Here is an 8,325-nt window from a genome sequence, read left to right as displayed (position 1 = left end):
TTGTGAAATGAACTCAAATGTGCACATGCTTGTGAATGAATTAAGAAATTGTGGCCTACTCATAAAGTGAAATATTACTCTGTAACCAAAAGGAATAAAGAAATTACTGACATATGCAACAACGTGATGACTGCCAATAGCTTAGCACTGGTGAATGAACACTAAATATGCATATACTGTGACTCTTTATGTGACGTTCTGGTAAAGGAAGAATTGTGGAGACAGACAACAAATGAGTGCTTGTAGATATTTTGGGGCAGCAAGAGGTATTGGGTGCAAGGAGGCAGGAGGAAAGTTTTGGGGCTATGAACCTATTTATATATTGTTAATGTTGGTGCTGACAAATTCTTAAAACTGTGCTCTTAAAGATGATGATTTTTATTTAGGCCTATAACAGCTCAGTAAACCTGACTTGTAATAAAAAGTTCAGTCTATAATCCTACAGACTGCATCCAAAACACCTGGGGATCTAGGGGTGTCAGTAATTCAGACTTCTGGATCCCAAACAAGCCTACTGATTAAGAATCGGAGTGTGGTTCCTGAGAAGCCACACCTTTTAAAATTACCCCTCCAAGCCCTTGCTTTGACTAAGTACAGGTATTTGTTTCATTGTTAAAAGCTTGGTATTGCCAGCTGAACTTGTTAAAAAAAATCAATTCATCATGTCTCCCTGTGACCAGATAGTAGTTACACTTTTGCTAGTAAGTACAGAACATTATTATACAATACAGTTCTTGCATCTGCTTTCTGGGGACAGATCCATTGATTCTGATGCGGCAAGTGATAACCATAGACTTTTTTTTTTTTTTTTTTGTATCTCATTGGCATAAACAATGGACTGGATTTGAACCTAACTATTTTTAGGGATGCAGAAAACTTCTCACTCTGTCTAGAGCTTCATAAAGATCCACTTAGAAGCATCACGGAGAAGTAAATATAGCAGTTTATTCTGTTTAGGGGTCTCAGATGAATTCAGCACATAACACCTGTGCTCAGCAGCATGCTGGTGACTTATCTGTCTGCAGGTGCAAAGCAGAGTGATAGCTTTGATGTTAAGTTTATTTATGTTACATACAGACTATGTCTAAGCTTTATTCTTTATCTGGATAATTCCCTTTTCACAGTCTTTATATCTTTTTTATACTAAAACTTCAGAATTGTGTTTCAGATTATAGTGGATAAGGAGTTATTTTTGTGGATTTTAATATCTGCATTATGGTCGATGAGGCTGAGGCACTATACATGAAAATACCCTGTCTAAGGGCATTGACTGGTATGGTGCATGGGAAATACGGATGAAAGGAGGCCCTGCTTTCATATTAATGCACATCCTAGTGGTAGAATGGGAAGCATAGTCTACAGGCAACTATCATTCTATTGTGTAACCTCAAAACCTTTTGTACAAATAGAAAATACCAGATGCCAAGGTTATAATGGGACATTCTATAATGACCATGATTTCATTAGAAAAATGGAACTGGTAGTTCTTTTCCTTTAGCATAGATCAACATCACAACTTCCATGAGAATGACAACATTAAGTGCTTATGATTTTCAATTATAGGATGATCTCATTTATGTGTGGAACCTAAAAGAGTTGAATTCATAAAAGCAGAGGTAGAATGGTGGTTTCTGGAAGCTGGGACATCAGGGAATGAAGAGATGGTTGGTTAAAGGGTACAAAGTTTCAGTTACGCAGAATGAATAAGTTCTTGGATCTAATGTACAGCATGATGACAATAGTTAATTTAAACTCTACTATACACTTGAAATTTTCTAAGAAAGTAGACCTGAAGTGTTCTCACTACAAAAACTAAAACTAATAACTGTGCAAGGTGATGAACATGTTAATCGGCTAGTTCGTGGTGACCATTTCACAATGTACACCTTTATCAAAACATTGCATCGTTCACATTAAGTTGCATTTTTATTTGCCAGTTGTATCTCTAAGCTACAAAAATAAAATTATAGTTATAAATGTTTACATGCCATGAGATATTGTCTAATATAAATTGGAAATATCATTTGAAATAGTGTCGAGCCAAACATTACAAAATTTTAGCAGTCATAATAATACCCAAACAGATTTGAGACATCTTTATAACATGTTTTACTATAACTTTAACCTGATTTATTGTTATATCCATAATGTATTTTGCAAACCTTACATAAGGTAATGGGTAAAGAGCTGCAAGACAACAAATATGTCAAGTTAATCTCAGGTAATTTTCCAGTGGACAGCAATTGTGTTTTGACCAAAACAGATGGGCATCCTATTACATTCTAGCAAATGTCAGCCTTACTTGACAAGAGCGACATTCGGCTTGATAAGAAGCCCACATTTCTTCTTGTTCCTAGTCTTCGCTGTCTTTCACTTTCGTGCCTTGGGCTTCACAGAAGGTGTAGAATTTAAGCCCATGTGCCTATGCTCTCTGCTCCACAACTCATGATTGCTGACAGTTGTGTGGACACCTGACTTAAAATAGCATCTTTTTAATCACTTGCAGATAGATAAATAGCAGAGGCACAGACATGAATCTTCCAATACAATGTCATGCTTGAAGAAATAGCATTTAGAGTTGCCCTTAGCAACCAAGCTACTTTATTTTCCTCCTTCCAGGTACAAGCTATTTATCTGGTAAAGAAGAAGTTTCCTATTTTTCAGGTGCCTTCCCCCTTTGAGTTCACATACTTTTTCTTACAGACCTTGTGATCACTCACTATTCCCCTAAGGTTCACCTAGCATCAGCCTCTGTCAATAGAAAGACTATAATACATTATTGTAAGTTTAATAATATTTCTCACTTTTTTATTATTTTTGCCACTGTTATATTCTTACCAGAAATATTCTATGGTATTTATCGAATAAGTTTTTAACATGTGTTTATAAGGGTGGATGGCTACCTAACAAATCTAATAATTGACAAAGAAAAACAAAACCTGAGCTTTGCAAGTAAATGTGAAAATAAAGTTTTGTTTGTTTCAAAAGTAAATGACTCTGTTGATTCCAGGTTAAGTATATATTTGTTTTATTATACTGATCACTACACCAGTTTTTGCCTTGCTAACTATCTTACAAAATATTTGTAACAATAATAATGCATTATGCAAGTAGATATGTACAAAGTAGCTTTAATATGGAATTATGAGAACCTATCACCAAACTGCATTTTGTTAGGCACAAGACTTCTAAGAAATGTTATCAGAGATGAATAACACCTGACATCTAATGTCAGGACAGACTTCTCATATCATCTTCTTTGGATTTACATTTACAATATCCCAGCTTCATTACTGAAAGATCCTATGCCCCTTTTCCTCTTGGGGGATAGATAATTATACAATAATAATATGTTGTTCAAGTGTTAAAAGTGTTATTAATAAGGAGCGCCTGGTGACTCAGTTGGTTAAGCGTTGGACTTGGCTCAGGTCATGATCTCACAGTTCATGAGTTGAAGCCCCACATCAGTCCATTGGGCTCTGTGCTGACAGCTTGGACAGAGACTGGAGCCTGCGTCAGATTCTGTTTCCCTCTCTCTCTGCCTCTCGCCCCCCTCAAAAATAAATACACATTAAAAAAATTAAAATGTATTATTCATAAAAATTTTAATTATCTGTACTTTAATGTAGTCATGCTGAACATTCTCTGAAGTTGGAGTCATTCATCATTATTGAGCTTTCAGTCTGCAAACCTTCATTCTTCTTACCTTTCCAAAATGCAACATCCAAAATAATCTTCCTAAATTTATAGCAGGATAATTTTATTTCCATTTTTTTTATTTAACAATGTGTGCTAGCAGCAAGGACGACAATGGACATAAAACAGTGAATAGCAACCAGTATCTCCATTGTCTCAAAATGTGTTATTCATGAACCAAACATTTAGACATCTAATCCAATCACTGACATACTTAAAAACAAAACTAACAAGGGCACCTCTCTAAAATGCCTTTTTCAAGGTCTATAATGTAAGATTGCCATGTAAGTGAAATTATCCTAAAAGAGGTTTCATTGCTTCTAATATCTCATGTAAAAATACCCACTATCAAAGATTTAAATCATGTTAGAGGATAAAATTATCTCCTGGGTCAAATTTTTCTTAATAGCTTATGCATATGCTGCTTGCTGCAAAGATTTTAGAGATGTTATGAGAGTATAGGAATGTGTGAAATATCCTAGGTCTTAAAATTATCAATAGGTACAGTACTGCATCTAAATACATAGTAATTCACATAGAATGACTTAGTCAGTGGCGAGAGTGAACATTCTTAACCAAAAAAGCTTCACATTTTTACCTAAAAGACCGAAGCCTTATGTATTCACAATTGTTTTAGATTCACTTGGGAACTGAGTGTATATGGCAACCCTGTAAGATTTCTTTTGAAGAAGAGAAAAGGAGGGTTAATAATTTTGTGGGTTCAGAATTAAAAATAGGATATATAGTCAATGAAAATAAAAATTTAGTATACAATTGCAATACTTATTTGTATGTAACTTACAATATATAAAATATTCTCAAAGGTATGATTTTTATTATGAAAACACAATAAGCTCTTTTTTTGAGATTCTAAATTTATACATAAGGATGCCATGTCACTGATAGATTAAATACTTTTTTCCTGATTTACAGAACTAGAAAGTAGAATGACCATGTTAAACTCCAGTTATTCTAATTTCAAAACCAAAGGATTAATTTTTATTTTATTTTTCTATCTAAAATGATTTTGGTAATATGATTCTCTGAGTGGAAGAACCCGAGGCAACTTTATTGGAACAGAATTTACATTAAAAACTTCCCCAACTAGAGTTATTCTGAATTCATTCATTTGCACATTGAGATTTTATGTACACTTTTATCTCAACAGAGGATTCAGTAGCTTAAAAAATTTTAAAAGCACATTATGTGTATATAAAGTGTAAAAATCTTTGCATATATTACTGAAATGTTTACATGTCTATCTTCTGGTGTTGTAACCAAATACTGGCTAAGGTTATCTTAAAACAATTTGTTCTCTAATATTCCTTTAATAATATGAGCACAATTAGACTTGAACAAAGGAATATCTAGACTTAGCATAGTAATATAGTACTGTTCACTGGTTTCATTACTCAGAGTAAAAACAATTCAAATCTGTAGGCTTGGTTGTTCAATAGTAAGCAGACAATACTTAGTTGTCATTGTTGTCTTTAATTATTGTCTTTCTTATTACTTTCTCAAAAATAACAACAACATGATGTCAGCTAAAATAACTTACCTTGTTGTTGGTCCTAAAAACATGAAGAAATGTTTTTGTAACCTTCTATTTGAAATGGAAATACGACTATACATTTGTGATTATTTTTCCTTTTAAAACATCTTACCTGTGTCTATCTAGGGAAAAAAAAAAAAACAGTAAATGAACCATTCTCATCCGTCATTACCCAAATTATGGTTTCTAAATCTCATTTCCAAAAAACAAACAAACAAACAAACAACTAGTGCTCTAGTGCTCTTTGTATAGTGGTTAAAATCAGGTGGTTAAATGTAGGGCAGGGAATATATAAGATGATGCTGTGACACCTTTAGGGCCACCAGGACAAGAGAGATATAAAACCTCAAGGTTTAGGATGCATAAAGGATGCATAGGATGCACACGCCAATTGGAAGAAGCTCCTACTTTCCTAAGATGGTATAATTTAACCAAAAAGAACAATAATTATTAATTATAACACTTCACATATGTATAAATGCAAGAGAAAATAAAAATGGTTTAAAAACAACTAACCCATCCATCAATATTTGAGATTATTTGCAGCACAAACTAGATAGTCTAAATTTTTTTTAATACCCAAAAGAGGGCTTTCTGCCCAGAGGAGGCAAAGGTACAACTGTTTTCAGGCATCCTGAATCCAGGTTCATCCAGACACCAGCCACATCCACTATGAGGCCTAAATTTGATCCCAATGAGATCAAAGCCATACAGCTGAGGTGCGTCAGTGGGAAGGTTGGTGCCATGTTTCCCCTGGCCCTGGAGATAGGCCCCTGGGTCTGTCTCCAAAAAAGGTTGGTGATGACATTGCCAAGGCAACCAGTGATTGGAAAAGATGAGGATTACAGTGAAGCTGACCATTCAGAACAGACAGGCCCAGATTGAAGTGGTATCTTCTGCTTCTATTCTGATTATCAAAGCCCTCAAGGAAATGCCAAGAGACAGAAAGAAGCAGAAAAACATTAAGCACAGTGGAAATATCACTTTGGATGATATTGTCAGCATTATCTGACAGGTGTGGTACCCATATTTAACTAGAGAACTCTCTGGAACCATTAAAGAGATCCTGGGGACTGCCCTATCTTTGGGCTGCAGTGTTGATGGCTGACACCCTCATGGTACCATAAATGACATCAGTAGTTGTCATTGTTGCCTTTAATTATTGCCTTTCTTATTAATTTCTCAAGAATAGCAACAATGAGATGCTAACAAAAATAACTTGTACTTGGTCAGTGGAATGCTCAGCTGGTTCAAAACTACAAAGGGAAATGTTTCAGTAAGGATAATTTGACAACCAAAATATAAATGAACAAACAAACAAACAGCCCCCCCCCCATATAAATACATTTTCTAAATTAAAGGGAAAAGTCAAGTATTTGTCCTGACATTCTTACGTTAACTATATTTGAAATAATCATATAGGTGATGATCATTCATGTAGAAATTTGGGATTAAAAATTAACTATTTTGGAGCACCTGGGTAGTTCAGTCAGTTGAGCATCCAACTCTTGATTTTGGCTCAGGCCATGATCTCAGGGTTCATGGGATCAAGTCCCATGTCTGGCTCTGTGCTGACAGCTTGGATCCTGCTTGGGATTCTCTCTCTCCCTTTCTCTGCTCCTCCCCTGCTCGCTCTCTCTCTCTCTCTCTCTCTCTTTCACTCTTTCTCTCTCTCTCAAAATAAAATAAACATTAAAAGGAAGAAATTAATCATTTTGTAATTCCTAAGGAAATAATTGATTCATGTAAAAATAATCTATATCCTAAAATTTTAGTTGAAAGTTTGATGTATTTTTTTAATGGAGTGTTCAAAGTAACACCTGCACCCAGAAAACCCTACAATTCCCAATGCCATTTAAAAATAAATTTTAAGAACTAATAATTTATACTGAAATTCCATTTTGAAAATAGATTTTTCAAAGTTTATACATACAAATTATAAAATTTGGGGGGAGTGAATTCTGCAAAGCCATTATAGACTTACCTGATGAGTATTTGGTAAAACATATTTCTCCGTAACACTTGAGAAGTTATATCACTTTTTGAAAAACCACTTTTTATTATGGAATAATGATTTCTTTTTACCCCCCAAATATGCCAAATACAATCTCTATAAGCAGTGTCATTTTCACATTATTGTTTCAAGCAGTTACACTCCTCCATTTACTCAACACAACAAGATGACAAGATAAATGACTAAGACACATAAATATTATAATGAAAAGACAAAGCTATGTCTTTTTATACAATATATAATTGTCTTTTTAAATTAAAAAGTCAGAAAATAATTGTAGTATATGTAAATTATGAGTAGAAATATCTAGGAATTACAAAGATAGCTGGAAAAATAATGGAAAAGACAAGTAATTCAAAAGAATACTGAGTACAATATATAAACAAACACTTCTGCAAAGAAGAAATATAATTCAATGATAAATATTTTTAAAATATTTAACTTAATTAACAATCTAGGCAATAGAATTTAAAACAATATGGAGATTGTTTTGAGCACTGTGTATTATATGTTAAGTGATGAATCACTAAATTCTACTCCTGACACCAATAGTACATGATATGTTGACTAGATTTTAAATATTTGAAAAAAAGTATGGAGATATAGTTGTTCATTCAATAGATCTTTAAAAGTAAAAATATGCTTATATCTTATTTAATATTGTCGAGGGAGTTTAAAATGGGCACTTTTATGTGCTTGACTAGAATATAAGGAAATATATTTGAAAAAACATTTTAACTATCTATTAAAATTTTTAAATGGTCAGATTTTTTTGTTCTTGCAGTTCTACCTGTTGGAAAATTATATATATTTTTACTCGTATTCGTCACAATATAGGTACAAAAATAATCAATGTAGTATGTTTGGACAGCAAAAAATGAGGAAACATTCTCATTGTGTAAAAGGGGTCATGTGAGCATGGGAAGAAGCACCTGGTTAGATGTGAGAGTAAGATTGTTCAGGATAAGGAAAGGCTTCTTTCCCAAATAAACATTAACTGAGTTTTTTTTTTTTCAATTTTAAAGATAGAGAAAAGGTAGATGCAAATGTAATGTCAATCTCT

The 8,325-nt window shown here is 33.6% G+C and overlaps 1 pseudogene; it reads left to right on the top strand.

Annotated features, from left to right (window-relative positions):
- Positions 1-5,920: 5,920 nt before the first annotated feature.
- LOC102964023 lies at positions 5,921-6,407 on the top strand (annotated as a pseudogene).
- Positions 6,408-8,325: the final 1,918 nt, after the last annotated feature.

The sequence above is a fragment of the Panthera tigris genome, chromosome A1 (genome assembly GCF_018350195.1).
Source record: "Panthera tigris isolate Pti1 chromosome A1, P.tigris_Pti1_mat1.1, whole genome shotgun sequence".
NCBI lineage: Eukaryota > Metazoa > Chordata > Mammalia > Carnivora > Felidae > Panthera > Panthera tigris.
This window is presented reverse-complemented; position numbering and strand designations above follow the sequence as displayed.